Source organism: Callithrix jacchus, chromosome 13 (assembly GCF_049354715.1).
Source record: "Callithrix jacchus isolate 240 chromosome 13, calJac240_pri, whole genome shotgun sequence".
In the NCBI taxonomy this organism is placed as follows: domain Eukaryota; kingdom Metazoa; phylum Chordata; class Mammalia; order Primates; family Cebidae; genus Callithrix; species Callithrix jacchus.
In genome coordinates, this window is record NC_133514.1 from 3,703,247 (window position 1) to 3,724,625 (window position 21,379).

The 21,379-nt window shown below is 44.6% G+C and overlaps 1 protein-coding gene across 2 annotated transcripts in view; it reads left to right on the forward strand.

Annotated features, from left to right (window-relative positions):
* The window catches only part of DLGAP2 (DLG associated protein 2), a 923,452-nt gene that overhangs the window by 35,821 nt on the left and 866,252 nt on the right, over positions 1 to 21,379 (forward strand). The gene's annotated exons all lie outside the window — the stretch shown is intronic.

Below are 21,379 nucleotides of genomic sequence, written 5' to 3' on the forward strand. Positions count from 1 at the left end.
GATAGTAACTACACATTCTTCTCAAGCATGTGGCCTGTCCTGGAGAATGCTATCCAAACCATTCTCCAGACAGACCACATGGGTGGCTACAAAACAAAAATGTAATCAATCAAAAAATCTAATGTAATGCAAATTATTTTTTCTGACCACAGTGAAGTGAAAATAGAGATCAATAATAGAATGAAACTAGAAAGATCACAAGTATGTGGAAATTAAACAACACATTCTTAAATAACCAATGGATCAAAGAAGAAATGACAGGAAAACCCGGCAGACACTCAACAAGAAAAGAAAACTTCAGGCCAATATCCATGGTGAACATAGATGCACAAATCTTCAATAAAATATGGCAAACTGATTGCCTCAGCACATCAAAAAGCTTATCTACCGTGATCAAGTAGGATTCATCCCGGGGATGCAAGGCTGGTTCAACATACGCAAGTCTATAAACATAATTCACCACATAAACAGAACCAAAGACAAAAACCACATGATTATCTCAATTGACGCAGAGAAGGCATTTGACAAAATTCAACAGCCCTTTATGCTAGAAACCCTCAATAAACTCGGTATCGATGGAACGTATCTCAAAGTAATAAAAGCTATTTATGACAAACCAACAGCCAATATCATACTGAACGGGCAAAAACTGGAAGCATTCCCTTTGAAATCTGGCACTAGACAAGGATGCCCTCTCTCACCACTCCTATTCAATATAGTACTGGAAGTTCTAGCCAGAGCAATCAGGCAAGGAAAAGAAATAAAGGGTATTCAAATAGGAAAGGTGGAAGCCAAATTGTCTCTATTTGCAGACGACATGATTGTATATCTACAAGACCCCATTGTCTCAGCCCAAAATCTCCTGAAACTGATAAGCAACTTCAGCAAAGTCTCAGGATACAAAATCAATGTGCAAAAATCACAAGCATTCGTCTACACCAATAACAGACTTAAAGAGAGTCAAATCAAGAACAAACTGCCATTCACAATTGCTACCAAGAGAATTAAAATGCCCAGGAATACAACTAACAAGGAACGTAAAAGACCTCTTCAAGGAGAACTACAAACCACTGCTCAACGAAATCAGAGAGGACACAAACAGTTGGAGAAACATTCCATGTTCATGACTAGGAAGAATCAATATCGTGAAAATGGCCATACTGCCCAAAGGAATTTACAGATTCAACGCTATCCCCATCAAGCTACCAATGACCTTCATCACAGAACTGGAAAAAACCACCTTAAATTTCATATGGAACCAAAAGAGAGCCCACATAGCCAAGTCAATTCTAAGCAAAAAGAACACAGCGGGAGGCATCACACTACTGGACTTCAAACTATGCTACAAGTCTATAGTAATCAAAACAGTATGGTACTGGTACCAAAACAGAGATATAGACCAATGGAACAGAACAGAGACCTCAGAGGCAACACCACATATCTACAACCATCCAATCTTTGACAAACCTGATAAAAACAAGCAATGGGGAAAGGAGTTCCTGTTTAATAAATGGTATTGGGAAAACTGGTTAGCTATGTGCAGAAAGCAGAAACTGGACCCCTTCCTGACACCTTCCACTCAAATTAACTCCAGATGGATTAAAGACTTAAACATAAGACCTAACACCATAAAAACCCTAGAAGAAAATCTAGGCAAAACCATTCAGGACATAGGAGTAGGCAAGGACTTCATGACCAAAACACCAAAAGCATTGGCAACAAAAGCCAAAATAGACAAATGGGACCTAATCAAACTCCACAGCTTCTGCACAGCAAAAGTAACAGTCATTAGAGTGAACTGGCAACCAACAGAATGGGAACAAATTTTTGCAATCTACCCATCTGACAAAGGGCTGATATCCAGAATCTACAAAGAACTAAAACATATTTACAAGAATAAAACAAGCCCATTCAAAAGTGGGCGAAGGACACGAACAGACACCTTTCAAAAGAAGACATACATGAGGCCAACAAACATATGAAAAAATGCTCATCATCACTTGTCATTAGAGAAATGCAAATCAAAACTACATTGAGATACCACCTCATGCCAGTTAGAATGGTGATCATTAAAAAATCTGGAGACAACAGATGCTGGAGAGGATGTGGAGAAATAGGAACACTTTTACACGGTTGGTGGAATGTAAATTAGTTCAACCATTGTGGAAGACAGTGTGGCAATTCCTCAAGGACCTAGACATAGAAATTCCATTTGACCCAGTAATCCCATTACTGGGTATATAGCCAAAGGATTATAAATCATTCTACTATAAGGACGCATGCACACGAATGTTCATTGCCCCACTGTTTACAATAGCAAAGACCTGGAACCAACCCAAATGCCCTTTCATGATAGACTGGGCAGGGAAAATGTGGCACATATACACCATGGAATATTATGCAGCCATCAAAAACGATGAGTTCATGTCCTTTGTAGGGACATGGATGAACCTGGAAACCATCATTCTCAGTAAATTGACACAAGAACAGAAAATCAAACACTGCATATTCTCACTCATAGGTGGGTGTTGAACAATGAGAACACATGGACACAGGAAGGGGAGCATCACACACTGGAGTCTGTAGGGTGGAAAGAGGGGAGGGATGGGGTGGGTGAGGAGTTGGGGAGAGATAGCATGGGGAGAAATGCCAGATATAGGTGATAGGGAGGAAGGCAGCACATCACACTGCCATGTGTGTACCTATGCAACAATCTTGCATGTTCTTCACATGTACCCCAAAACCTAAAATGCAATTTAAAAGAGTTGAAGAAAAAAAAAAAAAAAGAAAAGACCTACAGACAACCGAAAGCATAGCAAGGCCTGTGGGTTGTAGTGAATGCAGTACTCAGAGGGAAATTCATAGCTGTGAACAACACCTACACTAAAAATCCAGAAAGATCTCAAATCAACAACTTAATTGCACGTCTCAAGAAATTAGAAAAAGAATAGCAAACTAAGTGTAAAGTTAGCAGAAGGAAGAACATAAAGATTAGAGTGTAGATAAATAATACAGAAAATAAAGCTGAAATTTGTTTCTTCGAACAGGTCAAGAAAGTTGGCAAATCTTTATTGAGATGGATTAAGTGAAAAAGAGGGCAGTCTCCAATTACTTAAGTCAGAAATGACAGAGGGGGCATTTCTTTTTAACGTGAGAATACTGTGAACAGCTGTATACCAACAAACTGGATAACTTGGATGAAGTGGATAAATTTCTAGAAACACACTACTGCCAACACTGAACATTTGAAAATAGAAAACCTGGACAGACCTATGACTAGTAAGGAAACAGAATTGGTAATAAAAAACCTCCCAACAAAGGAAAGCCCAGGACTTGATGGCTTCACTGGTGAGCTCTATCAAGCATTTAAAGATTTAACATCAATCTTTCTCTGGTGCTTCAAAAATGGAAGGGAAAGGAATGTTCCTAACTCATTCTGTGAGGCCAGCATTACCTTGACACCAAAAACCAGGTAAAATCACTGGAAGAAAACTACAGACCAACATCCTGCATAAATATACATGCCAAATTCCTCAGCAAAACACTAGCAAAGCAAACCCAACAATGTTGTAAACGGATTGTACATTGTGACCAAATGAGATTTACTCTAGGAATACAAGGGTGGTTCAACATATTAAAATCAATCAATGTAATGCATCACATTAATAGAATGAGGATCAAAAGCCCACATAATCATCTCAATTGATGCAGAGAAAGTATTTGACAAAATCCAGCCTTCTTTATGATAAAAACACTCATTAAACTAGGAAACTGGACTTTCTCAACATCACAAAGACCATATAGGAAAAATCTATAACTGATATTATACTCAGTCGGGAAAGACTGAAACTTTTCTCCTAAGACAGGAACTAACTAAGGATGCCCACTTTCTAACTTCTATTCACCATAGTTCTAGGAAGTTCTACAGAGAACAGTTAGGCAAAGAAAATAATCCAAATTGAATTGCAGTAAGTTCAACTATTTCTGTTCACAGATCATATGACATTTTATGTAGAAAACCCTAAACAATCCACCAGAAAAAAAAAACCAAAAAACGTTTTAGAGCTAATCAACTCAGCAAAGTAAATTTGGCAAAGTTGCAAGATACACGTCAGCCCACAAAAATTGGTTGTATTTTTATGCACCAGCAATCAAAAAAGGAAATGAAGTAAACAATCCCATTTATAGCAGCATTTAAGAGAATAAAATACTTAAATATAATTTTAACCAAGGAGGCAAAAGCCTTGTTCATAGAAAACTACAAAACACTGCTAAAAGAAATTAAAGCTGTATACAAATGGAAAGACATTCTATGTTCATGGATTGGTAAATTTAATATTGCTGAAATGATATTACTCAAAGTACTCTACAGATTTAATGCAATTGTGATCACAATTCCAACTACCTTTTGGGCAGAAATAGGAAATTCCATCTCAAAATTTATGTGGAATTTCAATGGAGACCAAATATCCAAAATAATCTTGAAAAAGAACAAAGTTGGGGACATAAACTGTTGATTTTAAGACTTAATTCAAAGCTAATGTAATGAAAACAACATGCTACTGGTGTAAGAATAGCCATATGGATCCATGGAATAGAATTTCAAGTTCATAAATAAACCTCACACCTCTAACAAATTTAATTAATTTTAAAACTTTAGTTTTTAGAGCAGTTGTAGGTCCGCAGCAAAATTGAGTGGAAGGTTCAGAGATTTCACATGTACTCCCCGCTCCTCTCACATTATTAACTCACTCATTATTAACATCCTTCACCAGAGGTGGTGCATTTGTCAAAATTGTGGAATTTAGGTTTACACATCAGAATCACCCGTCTGTCCTTCAAGGTTTGCACTTGGTGTTCTGTGGGCTTGGACGATTATATATTGACATGTATTCACTATTATTTTTGACAAGGTATTTGCCAATTTATTTTTGACAAGGGTGCCAAGTCCTTTGAATGGGGAAAGAATAATCTCTTAAACGGTGCTGTGAAAACTGTGTATAAACAAGCAAAAGAATGGAGTTGAACCCCTATCTTATACTATATGCAAAAATTAACTCAAAAGTGGACTAAGGCTAATTGTAAAAACTAAACTATAAAGTCTCTAAAAGGGAACAGGGCAAATCTTTGTGGCCTTGGTTTTAGCAATGATTTTTTGAAAATCATTAAAAGCACAGGTGGCAAAAGAAAAATAAATAGATGAATGGGGCCTTGTTTACATAAGAGAAAATCTTTTGTGTATAGAGGACACTATGACTGGAAGAAAACATCTGTAAGTCACGTGTGTGATACAAGTTCGTTATTAAGAAAATACAAATAACTCCTGCAACTCAACAACAGAAGGACAAACAACCTGGCTGAAAGGGAGCAAAAGATACGAGCAGACATTTTTCCAAAGATGACATACAAATGGGCAAAACACATCAGAAATGTGCTCAGTGTCATTGGTCATAAAGGAAATGTCAACCAAATCTACAAGATTCTGTTTTACGCTGACTAGATGGCCGTTAAAACAACAACAAAGGACAATCGCCAGCTTTGGCCATGATGTGGAGAAACTGCAACTCTCACACGTTGTTGGTGGGAATGTAACACTTGGCTGCTGGGGCAAACGAGCTGGCATTCTGTGACCCTGCAATTCCGTGCCTCAGCCTATGGCCAAAGGCAGCCATGACAGTGACTCAAACAGATGTTTGGGCTCCAGTGTTCCTAGCAGTATTAGTCACAACAGCTGAAAGGTGGAAGTAACCCATGTGTCCATCAGGGATGGACAGATAAACACAATGTGGCTTCTATGTACAGGGGAATATTACTCAGCCATGAAAAGGAATGAAGTGCTGATACATGTCACCACGTGGGTGAACGTTGCAAAGATACTAGGTGAAATGTGGGAGACACAGAAATGTAAATATTGAATGATTTCAGTTATACGAGGTACCTAGAATAGGCAAATTAAAAAAAACAGAATCTAATGGAAATTATGGGGGGCTGGGGGCGGAGGGAAGGGGAGCTACTGCTACATGGGCACAGAGTCACTACTGGTGGCATCGAAAAATTTTGGGACTAATGTAATGCCGATGGTTGTACAGTATTGTCCATCCAACAAATGCCACTGAAAACACTTTAAAAACGCTTAAAATGGCAACATTTGTTATTTATATTTTACCACCACCACAACAAAAAAGTTACTAAGGCTTAAAACGGGTGTGAGTCTTGGGGTGAGTGTTCGTGCTGAGTGCTCCCTCCCTCCCTCAGCAACCTGTTGAGCGTGTCTGCCCCTACAGTGTTCATCTGGGCTGAAATGGGTATCGGCCCTTCCAGAACAACCTGTCATTTCAATGTTAAAATCCATAGACCACTGAATAGTAACAGGTATATCCTAAGAGTGTTCATTAACTGGAAAACTTAACTCCCCTATTAATTTGTTAATTCATTAAAGTGAGGGGTATTTTTTTGATATATCGTCATCCACATACACTTTAGCAAAAGTGAACATTAGAATGAGCTCTATTTCTACGTATCTGTCTATCTCCTCTGTGTGTCCCTCAGTCCCTCCGGTCTCCTAGGCCTTCTTTGCCCACAGGTGGAGAATCTCTGCATAACGCATTTCTTTTTCAATGGCACCTGCTGTGGTTTGGATATGGTTGTTTGTTCTCACCCAAACTCATGTTGAAAAAAGGTATGAAAAAACGCTTAATATCACAAATCATCAGAAGATGCAAATCAAAACCACAGTGAGATACCACCTCACACCAGTCAGAATGGCTGTTGTCAAAAAGTCACAAAATAACAAGTGCCGGAAAGGCTAGAGGGAAAAGGAACACTTGTACACTGTTGGTGAGAATGTGAATTAGGTGAGCCCCTGTGGAAGGCAGTTTGGGGGTTTGTCAGAGAACTAAAAGTAGAATTACTATTCAACCCGGCAATCCCATTACTGGGTACGTGCCCAAAGGGAAATAAATTATTCTATCAAAAAGGCACATATATGTTCATGTTCATTGAATAGCAAAGACGTGGAATCCACCTGGTGCTCATCAGTGGTGGACTAGTTAACGAAAATGTGTATATATACATCGTGATAGACCAAGCAGCCATAATAAAAAGGATGAAATCATGTCATCTGCAGCAACGTGGTTGGAGCTGGAGGCTGCTATCCTGAGAGAATTAACACAGGAACAGAAAACCACATACCACCTGTTCTCACTAAGAACAAGCTTTGAGCACACATGGACGTAGATGTGGGAACGTAGACACTGGGGACTCCAAAAGTGGGGAAGGAGAGGAATGCGGCAAAGGTGGGAAAACTGCCTGTGGGGTGCTGTGCTCACTGCTTGGGTGATAGATCATTCGAAGCCCAGACTTCAGTGTTGTACAATGCACCCATGTGACAAACCTACACGTGTCCTCCCTGGAGCCAAAATACAAAAGTAGACTAAAACACCGAAACAACTCACGTTGAAATTTGCTCCCCAGTGCTGGAGACGGGGCCAAGCGGAGGAGTTTGGGTCATGGGTGGATCCCTCATGAACGTTGGGGTGCTGTTCTCTTGGTGGTGAGTGAGTTCTCACTTTTGCAAGACGGGCCGAGTTCTCTTGGGAATGGATTAGCTCCCCTGAGAGTGGGCTGTCATGAAGCCAGGATGCTGCTTGGCCATTGTGTGTTTGCAGGTGTCTCCTTCACCTTTGACCTTCTCTGCCATGTTGTGACATAACATGAAGTTCCTGCCCAAGACCAGAGCCACACCCTGAGCTTCTCACTACAGATCTGTGAGCTAGAGAAACCTCCTGTCTCAAGTGCCAGTCTCAGGTATTCTGTGATAGCAACACAAATTGGCCAAGACAGCCCCTAATTAATTATAAATATGGTAGAACTCATTACATGTGTGGAGTTGATTATATGATTTAAGAAGAATTTCTGAGCCCCTTGAGTAAAATGGTCTGGACATGGCAGCACGAAACACCCCAGAGCAGACGGGAGAGGCGCACACCTCGGAATGATGCGTGGAGGCCCTGAAGAGCCCAGGGGAGTGAATGCGGGACTGCTTGACTTTTAGCCTTGATTATTCCATGCACGGAGCCATCACTTCAAACTAGTAGACACATATGTAGCATGAGGAGAAGCAGAAGACCCCTGGAGTGGGCTGGAGTGGGTGGGCCGGGAGCTGGCATGAAAACACGGAAAGGTGACCTGGAGGCTGAGCATCTGGGAGACTCGGTGTTGGTCCCTTATGGCTTCTTAGAGCAGCTCTGAGACGCCGCCTCCTGGAGATTATTCAGGATCAGGCAGGACATAGTCAGCTGTGTCACGAAAGGTCAGCTGTACTATGGGAGATCAGCTGGGTCACTAAAGGTCATCTGTGCTGTGGGAGGTCAGGTGTGCTATGAAAGGTCAGCTGTGCCACAAGAAGTCAGCTGTGCCACGGGAGGTGAGGTGTTCCACGGGAGGTCAGCTGCGCCATCTGGTACACGAAACCCACAGTAATTCATGGTGCACTTAAAACTTGCAAGGGGACATTCTGTGTGAAGGGTTCTCATCACAATAGAATGCAACCGTGGCCTCCACACACTCCATTCGGATTAAGCCGCCTTTCAAGTATAATTCACCTTTTCGTTTCCAGCACACCATCGGTTCGTTTATTTACAAGTGAGCTCTTTCTTGAGATTGAGAATTAGTTACTTAGCCTCGGGATGCCCTCGGAGGTGGGGATGGAGGAGTGTGCCTTTGTGCTGCCGAGCTGCACTCAGGTGTGGGTGCTGCTGGGGTCTCTGGGTGACTCACTGTGCTAGAACTGGGGGAAGAGGCGCAGCCCCAGAGCCTGGTCATATGAGGAGCAGGATGCTGGTGCTCTCTGCTGCCTCTGCTGTCACTGGGACTCTCCTCCCTGTGCCACTCGAGCTGGGAAGAGGTTGTAAAGCTGCCACCAGTGCCCAGCAATGGGGTTCGTCATGTTTATCAGGATAAAATAAATACTGTTCAGGAGAGCTGCCTTTTGTTGGTAAAAGGGACATAGGTTTCTTTTCAAATGATTTTCAATTTGTTTAGCAATCTGTGCCCAACATTTGATAAAAACAATTTAGAAAATGAGGACAAAATTTATCATTTTTTCTAATTAAAATTTTAGTTCCTTTTCTCCTGAATTTCATGTATTCTTAATGCATAATTGGGTAAAGCAGAATGTTTCAGAGACTTGCCCTACAGGATGATTTACACCAGTGGGTATCTCTCATACTTCTTTTTACCTGGATGTATTACTTAGCTCAGGGCATCAGAGCAAAGTGGCCGGGATGGGGCGGCTCACACAACAGAAGTCTGTCCTCTCCCAGCCCTGAACGCTGGATATCCGAAGTCACGGCATCACCATGGCAGTTCCTCTTGAGGTCTGTCTCTAGAAGGTGAGTTTGTGGGCACCACCTTCTCCCTGTGTCCTCACAGGGCTGACCCTCTATGTCTAGGGGGACGCCCATCAGACTGCATCAGGGCCCCGGTCCTGTGACTTCATTTAACTCTAATTACTCCCTTCTTCAAATCTGGCCGCACTGGGGGTTCAGCCTTCAACAGATGAATGTTTGGAGCATGCAGTTCAGCCCATAACACAGGTTAAATAAAACACATATGTATATTTCTGTGTTTCCGCAACGTAAAATGCTTCCTGAGTTCAGCTGTAGAGAAGCAGGTGCATCCATCAGTGTCGCCTCTGTGGATTCTTGTGGCTTGGTGACATCATTCATAAGATGAGGGCACATGTGCCTATACCAGAGTTAAAGCAGGAGCAGCTTTGCTTTAGTTTTATAATCTGCAGGTGCTGTCTAGAGGAATTAGTCGAATTGTTTCTGAGTATCACACAGGTGATTATAAAAGCAGAGGTGCAGTTGCCAGAAAGGCTGGTTCATTTCCGTGGGAAAATGTTTCAGAACCACAGAGCATCTCGGTTACCCATGGCGGGTGCTCTTTCTTTACCAATAAAACAAGGAGGTGAAGTGTCCGCTAATGTTCCGGGCACCATAAGTAGGTCTGTCTGACGTTGTTCTATTTGCTTCCTTTTCCTCGTGTTCAAGATCACACAGTGGCATCAGTATTTAACGTGGGGGATACGGTTTGGCTGTGTCCTCACCCAAATGTCTTCTTGTAGTTCCCACAATCCCCATGTGTTGTGGAGATAATTGAATCATGAGGCGGTTTACCCCCTGGTGTTCTCATGATAGTGAGGGAGTTCTCACAAGCTCTGATGATTTTATAGGCGTATGGCATTTCCCCTGCTCGTACTTCTCCTTGCTGCTGCGTGTAGAAGGATGTGTTTGCTTCCATTGACTCTGTGATTGTAACTTTCCTGAGGCCTCCCCAGCCATGCTGAACTGTGAGTTAATTAAACCTCTTCCCTTTATAAATCACCTAGTCTTGGATGTGTCTTTATTAGCACTGAGAATCGACCAAAACAGTGGGTCTGTTTTGAAATTTGTTGGCATAAGACCTAATTTAAGGAAACTAAAGTTAGCGGTAGGAATGCAGTGATCTAGTACACCCTTTTTAATGGTGACGTTTCCATCTTTTGTGATCCGTCCCTTCTCATTCTTCCTTATATGGGTCAGTTCTGTCTGCATCTCTGTCCTGGGTACCAAGCACAGATAAATGGCAGAAGTTAAGGTTGTGGGAGCCGTGGGTTTCCAAGGAGACCAGGTGTGATAACACGGATGGCTCTGATTACTTTGTAGTGTTCCCAGAAAACGCTGAAATGGCACATGCTGCTGAAAGGTTAGACAGTGATATTCTGTGCACAGGACAGTGCATCATTAGTGTAAGGCACTAATCCGGGAATGTTTGTTTATTTAATTCTTGATAAAAATAGATTTGTGAATTCAAAGATGATCTCTCAACACCATCCAATTCTCAGTACCTCTTATGTTAAACATTGAGCATAGGAAACTGCTATAATTCTGCAATGTCAGTGCCTCTAGGAGGGGCAAGTCAGCAGGTGCAGCCTGTCCGAGGTCATCCAGGGCCTCTGTCTCAGTTCTGAGGTGGGTGCAGGCTGCCTCCTGCTTCTCTTCCTGTGGGATTCTCTCCCTGCTCCTTGCTGACACCCACTGGTGTCAGCAGACTTGCTGTTCACATGGGAGCAGCTGTCAGTGGCTGAAGGTTTCGTGGATTCATATTTTCATTGGCACTTGGGTTTACTTCTGGGCTTTCTGTTTTCTCTGTTGGTCTGTGGATTTACACAAGTGTTAACTCGTGGTCTCTGCTGGGGTCTGTCTTAGGAGGCTGAGGGTGGGAGGTCGGCCATCACACTGGTTTCATGCCTCTGATATGGGGTGCTGTGTCTACAGGAGCCTGACAGGAAAATCTCGACCACCCCCAGGGCAAATGGAGACAGTTGGGTGAGGGGCTGGTCCTGGGTCAGGAGGCCCAGAGAGCTGAGGGCAACTGACCCTGGGATCCAAATTAATTATGTGCCATGGAGCCATTGGAAGGAGCTGCTGGCATTCAGGGTTAGGCCCAGGGAACACCCAGGCTGAAGGGTTTCTTAAATTCACATTCCAAAGGATGTCGACACCCTCTGCTGTAACCACAGAGGCTCTGGAGCCCAGGCCAGCCATGCCCTGCGAAGGTGGAAGTCTGGATAGCGAGGACGAGGCTGTGGGGCTTAGTAATTGAGAGTCACTTGGGCACAGGAGGGCCCATTTCTCATGCCAGCGAAGAACTCATCATACAAGCGGTACTTTTAGATTTCGGGGGGCTGCCCTGAAGGCAGGCGCTGAGGTGGCTGGCGGTCCGAAGGTGAGAAAGCCTCCAGTTTGGTACAGGGGAGGAAGCCTGGAAACCAAGTGAGCTTTCATTTCCCGCATTAGAAACGCCATGATTTTGGTGAAATAGTTTGGGAATCTTCTACACGGGTTTCCAAACTGTCCCTTTCAATCTGAAAATATGCCTGGAATTCTGGCAGGTGCCAGGAGGCACAGCAAGAGCCTCCTATGTGTCTTTCTAAGTGTAAGAGACTTTTGTGTTCCTACAGCAAGCAACAGGTATTGACTAGGCACTGTTGGTTCATATGATTTGATTTTTTTTTTTTTTGAGACGTCTCACTCTGCCGCTAGGCTGAAGTGCAGTGGCTTGTGGCAACCTCTGCCTCCTGCGTTCAAGTGCTTCTCCTCCCTCAGTTTCCCAAGTAGCTGGGACTACAGGCACATGCCACCATGCCCAGCTAATTTTTGTATTTTTAGTAGAGATTCTGTTTGACCATGTTGGCCAGGTTGGTCTTGATCTCTTGACCGTGTGATCCATCTGCCTTGGCCTTCCAAGGTGCTGGGATTACAGGCGTGAGCCACTGCTCCTGGCCTATACAATTATATTTTAATGTTATAGGAAATGGGAATATATAGATAAGATATACGCTTAAATATATATAAATAAAAATACACTCTTAGAAGAAACATAATTTGGTGTCATATCTTAAAACCAGCTGTTACAAAGTATCATAGACCTCTGTGTATTTCAAACTGGAATTCAAGAACCACGTACACAGCCATGTCCTGGGAGCAAGTAATTCCCAGGATAAACTCAGCACACCGTTTCTGTTTTTTTTTTTTTTTTTTTTTTAATAATAGCTTTATTGAAGTAGAACTCACGAACCATGCAGCTCACTCATGTAAACCCTATGGTTCTCTGATTTTCACGTACTCACAGAGCTGTACGAAGGAATCACTCATGTACAGAGTGGGGTTCTGTGACATCTGTGTATCCACAGAGCTGTACGAGGGAATCATTCATGTAAAACATATGGCTCTGACATCCATGACTCACCCAGTTCTATAAGGAAATTGCTCATGTAAAATGTAGGGTTCTGTGACATCCATGTACCCACAGAACTGTACAAGGGAATCATTCACATAACGCATATGGTTCTGATGACCGTGTGCTCACAGAGCTGTACAAAGGAATCACTCATGTAAAGTGTATGGTTCTGATGTCCGTGTGCTCACAGAGCTGTACAAAGGAATCACTCATGTAAAGTGTATGGTTCTGATGACCGTGTGCTCACAGAGCTGTACAAGGAAAGCACTGATTTAAAGTGTATGGTTCTGCCATTCATTTCATGTACTCACAGAGTCATTAAGGGAACTTAGCCAGTGGAGAAACACAGTGCTCTGGAAGTCTCATTTCAAATATCAGCTGTGATTTTACACCCGTCGTATGCACAACATTTAAAAAGCAAATTATACCCAGTATTGGCAAGGACATGGGGAAGTAGGAACTCACATTGCATGTTGGAGTGTACATTCATGCAGAGTTCAGTGTGTGACCTGCTTACAAGTGGAAATCGTGGGTGGAACTTAGCGGTGTCTAATAAAGTCAAAAATGTGTTACCCTGCAACCTTGCAAAAGCCCCTGCTTTGTGCACCCTAGAGAAATTCCTACCCATGTGCCTGAGGACTTGCTGACGTGTATTTCAGCCCCATCAGTGATCTGTAGCTAGCACTTGGAAACACTCTTGAGTAAAAAGTGTGAATGTGCGTGAAAGGACTGTACCATAGGCAGTAGCTGATGCGGATTAAACACCTGGGCAACTTACTTCTTTCTGTGTAAAGATGAAAACACGCATCATCTGGGACTGGGTGAGCACTAACTTCCTCTGATCGTGGTCTCTGCGGAAGAGGATTGCCGGGAGGCTTATGAGGAGCTTTCGCCTGAATGTTTCATTTCTTTAAAGAAAATGCATTGTGCTGCTGTGCTGCAGTTCAGCTTGGGCAATAGAGTGAGACTCTGTCTCAAAAAGGAAAAAAATAATCAGCTAGAAAATGATGAACGAAAGATTTTCCCAATAGACACAACAATGAAAATACCTAAGAATAACTTTAACAGGAAATGTAGGCCGTATCTGAAGACTACAACTTTCCAAAGGAATACAAATAAAAACAAATAGGAACACTACCATTTTGTTGGCTAGAAAGACTGACTATTATAAAACTGTGTATTTGAAAATTAATTTTAGCATAACTTTAATTACAATTCAAATTTCATTGTTTTCTAATCTGTCTAAATGATTTTGATTTCACTGGGAAAAGGCAAGCAAGTGAAGACAGCCATGAAAATCTGAAAAAGAGGAACATGAGGGAGAACATTCCACACTAGGTCATAACAACTGTGTGGTTCTGATGTAAGAATCAGCAGCCTCATCAATGGTGCAGATAGCACCAGGGTAAATACGGAGTAAAAACTGGCTAGATTTCACTTAATAAAAATACAAACACATCATTCTTGAAAACAGATTAAGAAGCCGAAAAGTAAGAAATTTATCACGTGTTGGACAGAACAAGGGCTAATGTATTAAACGTAAAAACACCTCATTAAAGTGAGTGAGCAGAAACGTCAAAACATTAAAAGGAAAAGAGAAAGTGGGCAAAGGTTATAGACAAGACCAGTAGAAGATATTCACAGAAAAAGAAAAAAGAAAAGAAAAAGGAAATAAAGGTGATGTTTACACAGTTGTGTTATATGGTCCTTTACATCATCATTCATTAAAAATTCCTATTAAGAAATAGGGACACAACATAAAGATTTTTTTTTCCCCAAGATGGAGTCTTGCTCTGTCACCCAGAGCTGGAGTGCAATGGCATGATCTCAGCTCACTGCAACTTCTGCCTCCTTGAACCACTCCTGGGTTCAATGATTCTCCTGCCTCAGCCTCCCGAGTGGCTGGGATTACAGGTGCACACCACCACACCCAGCTAATATTTATATTTTTAGTAGAGAAGGGGTTTCACCATGTTGGCCAGGATGTTCTCAAACTCCTGACCTTATGATGTGCCCGCCTTGGCCTCCCAAAGTGCTGGGATTACAGGCATGAGCCACCTAAAGATTTTAATCTGGGAGAACATTCAAGTACTTGGTGTGAAAGGCAAAATTCACATGAATATTTAAGACAGACACGGCCCTTTAAATAGAATTCATGCTGTGGTGTTTCTTGTGGCTCTTGCTGCACCCCTGCCTGGGCTGTTGCAGTTTGAACAAGCTCCAGGGGGACCGTTCAGCTCTGCCCTCTGCCCCCTGCCTGACTGTTGGGTCCCAGCACCAGGGGTGAGTCCTGATGCTGTATTTGGAGCTGCCTTCCTTGAATCTGGTGTTTCCACAGCCATCGGCCCAGGAGCACCACGGAGTTTCTGAAGCAAATCCTGGCAAGCCCCCAAGCCCCATGTGCCTGTAGCTGCTGTCCAGCGCACGTCTGTGAGCTCTGAGGTCCAGGCTGCCTCTTTAGCAGCACCTTTCCCGGGCTCCTGCACCCTGCTGCGTCTCCCTGTGTCTGCTCCCGGATGCCTGCCAGGCTGGGTGTCTGCAGACACTGCCTGTGCTCCTCTCCTGTCCACTCGATGTATGGGCTGTGGCTTCTCGTTCTCCTGTGTTGATTGCCCCTATGTGAAAGGGTGCATCACGAAGCCATGAGGTCCCCAAACAGATTGGCTCTGCACTGGTCCTGCTCCAATTGTAGATGTACAGCTTCATGTCCAGTTTGCTTCTGGATACCTGAGATTCTGAATGTTCCTTCTCACTCACTTGGATTTTACACAGTTTGGTAGAGAGTAGTGAAATCATTTTAAGTGGTGGTTTATACAAACCTTAAATCAGACTTATTTCCAAGCAGAAAACCCCACATTCCTGCCATGGTGGTTTATTATTGGGCTTTCCTGGGAAGGTGCAAGTATTGGGTGTTACCTTTTCTTTAATGAAATGTGTGTGTGTGTGTATATTTTTTTTCCCCCAAGACAGGGTCTCGCTCTGTCACCCAGGCTGGAGTGAAGTGGCATGATCTTGGTTCACTGCAACCTTTGCCTCTCAGATTCAAGCAATTCTTCCACCTCAGCCTCCTGAGTAGATGGAAATTTGGGCATCTGCCACCACACCTGGCTAATTTTTCATATTTTTATGTACAGGCGGGTCTTGCCATGTTGCCCAGGCTGGTCTTGAACTACTGGGCTCAAGAGAACTGCCTGCATCCTGGGCTTACATGTATGATGCCCTGTGCCCTGCTGACATATGCTGCATATATCAGAGAAGACTTGAAGCAAGTCCTCTAAACCAGCTGCTGTTTCTCCCTGACTTTTGTCAAATGCTGGAAGCTAATTCCCTGGTGCATGTGAAGGAGTTCAGGTGCCAGAGCCCGGGACTGTACTGCTCACCCGGCTCCATCTGGGGCGCCTGTAGGTGGCAGATTGGCCTTTCCCCCTGGCTTCCTTCTCTCCTTCCCTTGTTCCCTTTGGGGCTGGCCCAGGTTTGCCTCTGGCATTCAGGGTTTTGTTCTTCTCCCGTCTTCTCTGCTTGATTACATTTAATTTGGGAACGGTGGTTGGCACTGTTATGAAGGACTACACAGCTAGAGAGGGCCAGAGGAGACTGCTCCGTGCCCTTTGAAAACTGAGCACTGGAGGCTGCAGAAAGCAACTGCTGCTACCCAGCCGTGCCACATGACTGCCAGAGCAGCACTCCTGCACCCCAGGGCCTCACTCGCTCCTCAAAGCCGTGTGGTCAGAACTGCTGTCTCCACTTCACAGGGAGGCTGAGGATCACGCTGATCACGCGATGTTTCCAGGACTCATGGTGAACTGCTGGCACCAGAATGCACTGAATGTTTTCCCGGTTTAAAAGCACATTCATGGGAATTTTCTATTTTACAATATATACTGGCATCCAATTTAAAAATAATGTAATGCTAAATATCTGGATTAAATAAAATTTAGCAATAATATATATTAAGTGCTGATCTGTGGGCACTGAGTCCGGGGAACGTGACCTGGAACCTGGCACAGCTCCTCTTCCTGATTTGTCTTCCGTGGGGAGATGGGCTGCACTATCAGGGAGTCACAGGTGCGGCAGGAAAGGAGGGTGATAGAGTGCAGGGCTGCTCTTGTGAGAATGTTCAGGAGAGCCTTCGATTGTCCTCTCAAAGGCGACTTGCCTCTTAACTTGTTTGATGTGCGTGCGCCTTGTTGATTTGGGGTCTGGGCTGGTATATCATCATCAGTCAGTACTTCTGTGGCTGAAGATGTGAGTGTCCATATGAGGGAGGGTGAAGACAGACGATTTTGTATTAGCTCAGGTCCTAGGCTGTCTCTTGGATGGTGAAGGAGCCAGGCTTTGCTGCTAGCACACTCGTGATTCTCAGAACTTCCTGAATTTTGAATTTTTGGATGAAGGGATTCAAAAATGCAATGTACTGGGCTGTATTTGTTAGAGTGGAGGAGGCTGAGGAACTGAGATGGGAGATGCACAGGGAAGAAAACACAGGTCAGGCGTTTCCCCCACCATTCTTTCCACAGGCACATACACAGTGACACATGATCATGTACACACAAATACACCTACAGACACCCACATATATGGAATCACACACAGGTGCACACACACACCCACATACATGGAATCACACACAGGTGCACACAAACACCCACATACATGGAATCATACACAAGGAGCACACAAACACCCACATACATGGAATCACACACAGGTGCACACACACACCCACACACATGCAACCACATACAGGTGCACACATACATGCAACCACACACAGGTGCACACAAACACACCCACATACCTGCAACCACACACAGGTGCACACAAACACCCACATACATGGAATCACACACAGGTGTACACACACACCCACACACATGCAACCACATACAGGTGCACACATACATGCAACCACACACAGGTGCACACAAACACACCCACATACCTGCAACCACACACAGGTGCACACAAACACCCACATACATGGAATCACACACAGGTGTACACACACACCCACACACATGCAACCACATACAGGTGCACACATACATGCAACCACACACAGGTGCACACAAACACAGCCACATACCTGCAACCACACACAGGTGCACACAAACACCCACATACATGCAATCACATACAGGTGCACACACACACAACCACACATATATGCGTACAAACACACCCACATACATGCAACCCCATGGAGGTGCACATGCATACATGAAACCATACATAGGTGCACACAAACACACCCACATACATGCAACCACATGCAGCTGCCCCCACAAACACACCTCCACACATGCGACCACACACAGATGCAAACACCCACATACATGCAATCACATACAGGTGCACACACACACAAGCACACATATATGCATACAAAAACACCCACATACATGCAACCACATACAGGTGCACACACACATGCAACCACACACAGGTGCATACACACTCATATACATGCAACCACACATAGGTGCACACAAACACACCCACATACATGCAGTCACACACAGGTGCACAAACACACCCACATACATGCAATCACACACAGCCGCACACAAACACACCCACACATGTAGTCACACACAAATACACAAACACATCCAAATACATGCAGTCACACATAGGTGCACACAAATACACCTACATACATGCAGTCACACAGGTACACATGCAAACACACATACATGCAACCACATGCAGTTGCACACACATACCCACAGATGCACATACATGCACGTATGTGCACAGGTGCACACACACGTGCACTTATGCACATGCAACCTGGATGTGGGGAACACAGCATCTACCCCAGACCCTTTTCCAGTCAGCTCGTCACCCTGTGGCGTGGGTGCACCCCCTCTGTTGGTCAATCCCCGTGGGCGTTCAAGTCACACTTATGTTGGAGGCCATCCTTCCTCTATGTGAGCTGTAGCATTCTTTGAAATCAGTCGCATAAATCTTTCTAATGTTCTCCAGAATTGAACTCTGGCTGACCTAAATTAGTGCAGCAAACATATTGTGATAATAGATGAATTATGCCCGGTGCCTCAGCCTTTATCCATGTGTCTGGGGTGATTGGCTGTAGGGGTGGGAGGCAGAGCTTAGTCCACCAGTGTTTGTCTCCGGGCGAGCATGCACATGCGTGATACTTGGAGCCGTCATATCTGTTGTCTGGTGGGCACCTTTTCACTGGCGTTTCTCTCTGGGCAAGCACGCACATGCATGACACTTGGAGTGGTCATGTCTGTTTGCTGGGCACCTTTTCACTGGCATTTTCCTCTGGGTGAGCGTGCACATGCATGACACTTGGAGCGGTCATGAGTGGTCATGTCCGCTGACTGGTGGGCACCTTTTCACCAGCGTTTCTCTCTGGGCGAGCACACACAGGCATGCTACTTGGAGCAGTTAGGTCCACTAACTGTTGGGGACCCTGCAGCCTCGCAGAGGATGGATTTCATTCTTTGAAAAAGCAGGTTTTATCCTGTCAGAGTCAAGCACCAAAGAGCTAAGTGGTCCTGTAAACACTGCCAGCGGCAGACAGCCTAGATGTATTCTGGACAGATACCGTGTCCATCTTGGTGCTTGGCCGAGAGTGTTCTGAGAGCTGCTGATTCCCGGGCTGTGTCTTTCAGTTCCTTGGTTGGACGGATGGCCTAGAACTGTGACATGTGAAGACCTGGGTGGGCAGTGATGAAGGGACATCCAAGGCTGTGACTCGGCGGGAGCAGAGCTGCCTCCTCCTGGGGCTGCATTGGCATCAGGCGCCAAGAGGATGGGGAAGCCGGGCTCTGAGATTCTGGGTGGAAAGATTCTCAAGCACTGTAACTTCTAGGAAGGGGAGTTAGATCCAGGGTGCCTGCTCAGGGCGCATTTCCTCTTTTTAGCTTGGTGTTCGTGTTATGAGCCGTGTGTTTCTGCTGGGGCCACATCCACAGCCCTGCTCCTTCCTGGCTCCTTGTGGTACTGTGTGGTGGACCTTCCACTGTTGCTGGCAAGGAATGGAAGCACAGGAACACCAGCCCCACGAGGCGCAGTCCTGGAGGAAGTCCAGGCAGCTCAAAGATGCCCAGAAGCACAGGTGTTGACGGTTCAATTGTTTAAGGTGCAAGGAGTTTGTGCATCAATCCTTAGGGGTAAGAGACATTATAAGGTGTTTCTACAGAGGTACTGAGAATTTTTGAGACACAGGCTGCTGTTGCAGCTGCAGCAGAACTCTGGGCTGAGCACTCTTGATAAGTGGTTTAGAATTAGCAGCCGATAGCAAGGTTTATACCAATTCAGCAGGCTCGGCCCTCAGGGAGAAGTTTCTTGCAGTAGAAGCCTTCATTTGTGTCAGTGATGACACATTCATCTGTTTAGATGGATATTTAAGCTGCTTTTTTTTTTTTTACAACATAAGAAATAATCAAAGACATTGACCCAGAAAAACAACAACTTCTCTGATTTATAATTTAAAGGGACGTGATGGTCTGAAGGAACACGTGTTCTCTTTCTGCTCTCCCGTGCTTTTCCACTTCCCTGGGCTTTCGGGGTGTAATCAGAGGACAGGAAGCTACAGGTCCCCTCCCTGACTGGCCAGTTCGGTTTGCGATAAAGAGCAAGCAAGCTTGAGCCGGTTCACCGCAAGTCTGAGGGAGGCGGGGAGACGCTGCCAGGTCGCTGTCTGGCAGGCTTGTGGCAGCTGAGCCCTGCCTTTTATCTAGCGTCTCCTCCTTACTCCTGAACCATCTCTTCTAAGAGTAGCACTGTGGTTATTTTCTATACAGTCACTCAGACAGATTACTCAATAAGTGTTATTTCAGTGACGCTTTTCTCCGTGGGCTTGTAAGGATTTCGGAGTGAACAGGAGGGAAGGCGTTGCGGTCATCATTCTGATTGAACCCACACCTCCTCGCACACCCCAGCATCATGAAACACTTAACAATGGTGCGTTTCCATCTGGAAACCCAATATTTAAAATTGGCATGCTTTAAAAATATGAAATTCATTAGCTGTCTTGTACTGATAATTATGTCAGCTCGTGTGTCTGGGGTCGGGAAAAACCTGTCTGCATGGAGCTGAGGACGCTGGCCTCATGGGGGCCAGCTCGGGTCTGAACCTCACGTGTCCCCAGCCCTTACTTCTCGTGGCTACAGCTTCCCAGAGAAGGGCGCCGCCGAGGGGTTGTTTGAGAACTAGGTGAGACGGTGCGTGCCTGGTCAGGGATGGCGCCCGGCACACGGAGGCTGTCGTACTCACAACAGTACATGTGAGCAGCTTGGATCGCCAGAGAAAGAAAATCAGCTCAGAAACCTTTTAAGGTTTATAAATAATAATAAATAGAAACATTTCACCTCGAGGGGCAACTTGAAAGTTAAGAGACAAGGAGCAAAGGCGCGTGGAGTGCTTGTGGTGTTGGGTTTCCTAGAACAGAAGGGTTGTTTTCTTGGATTTCCAGTCAGACATGCAGCAGAGAAACGCGAGCAAGAACTTTAAAGAGGATTGTTGGTGTGGTCAGTCGTGAAGTGGGACGCCCTGTAACAAGTGGAACGGCAGCTGGCGTGAAGCACAGCTGTTGACCCCCAGTGCAAGGAAAAGGGAC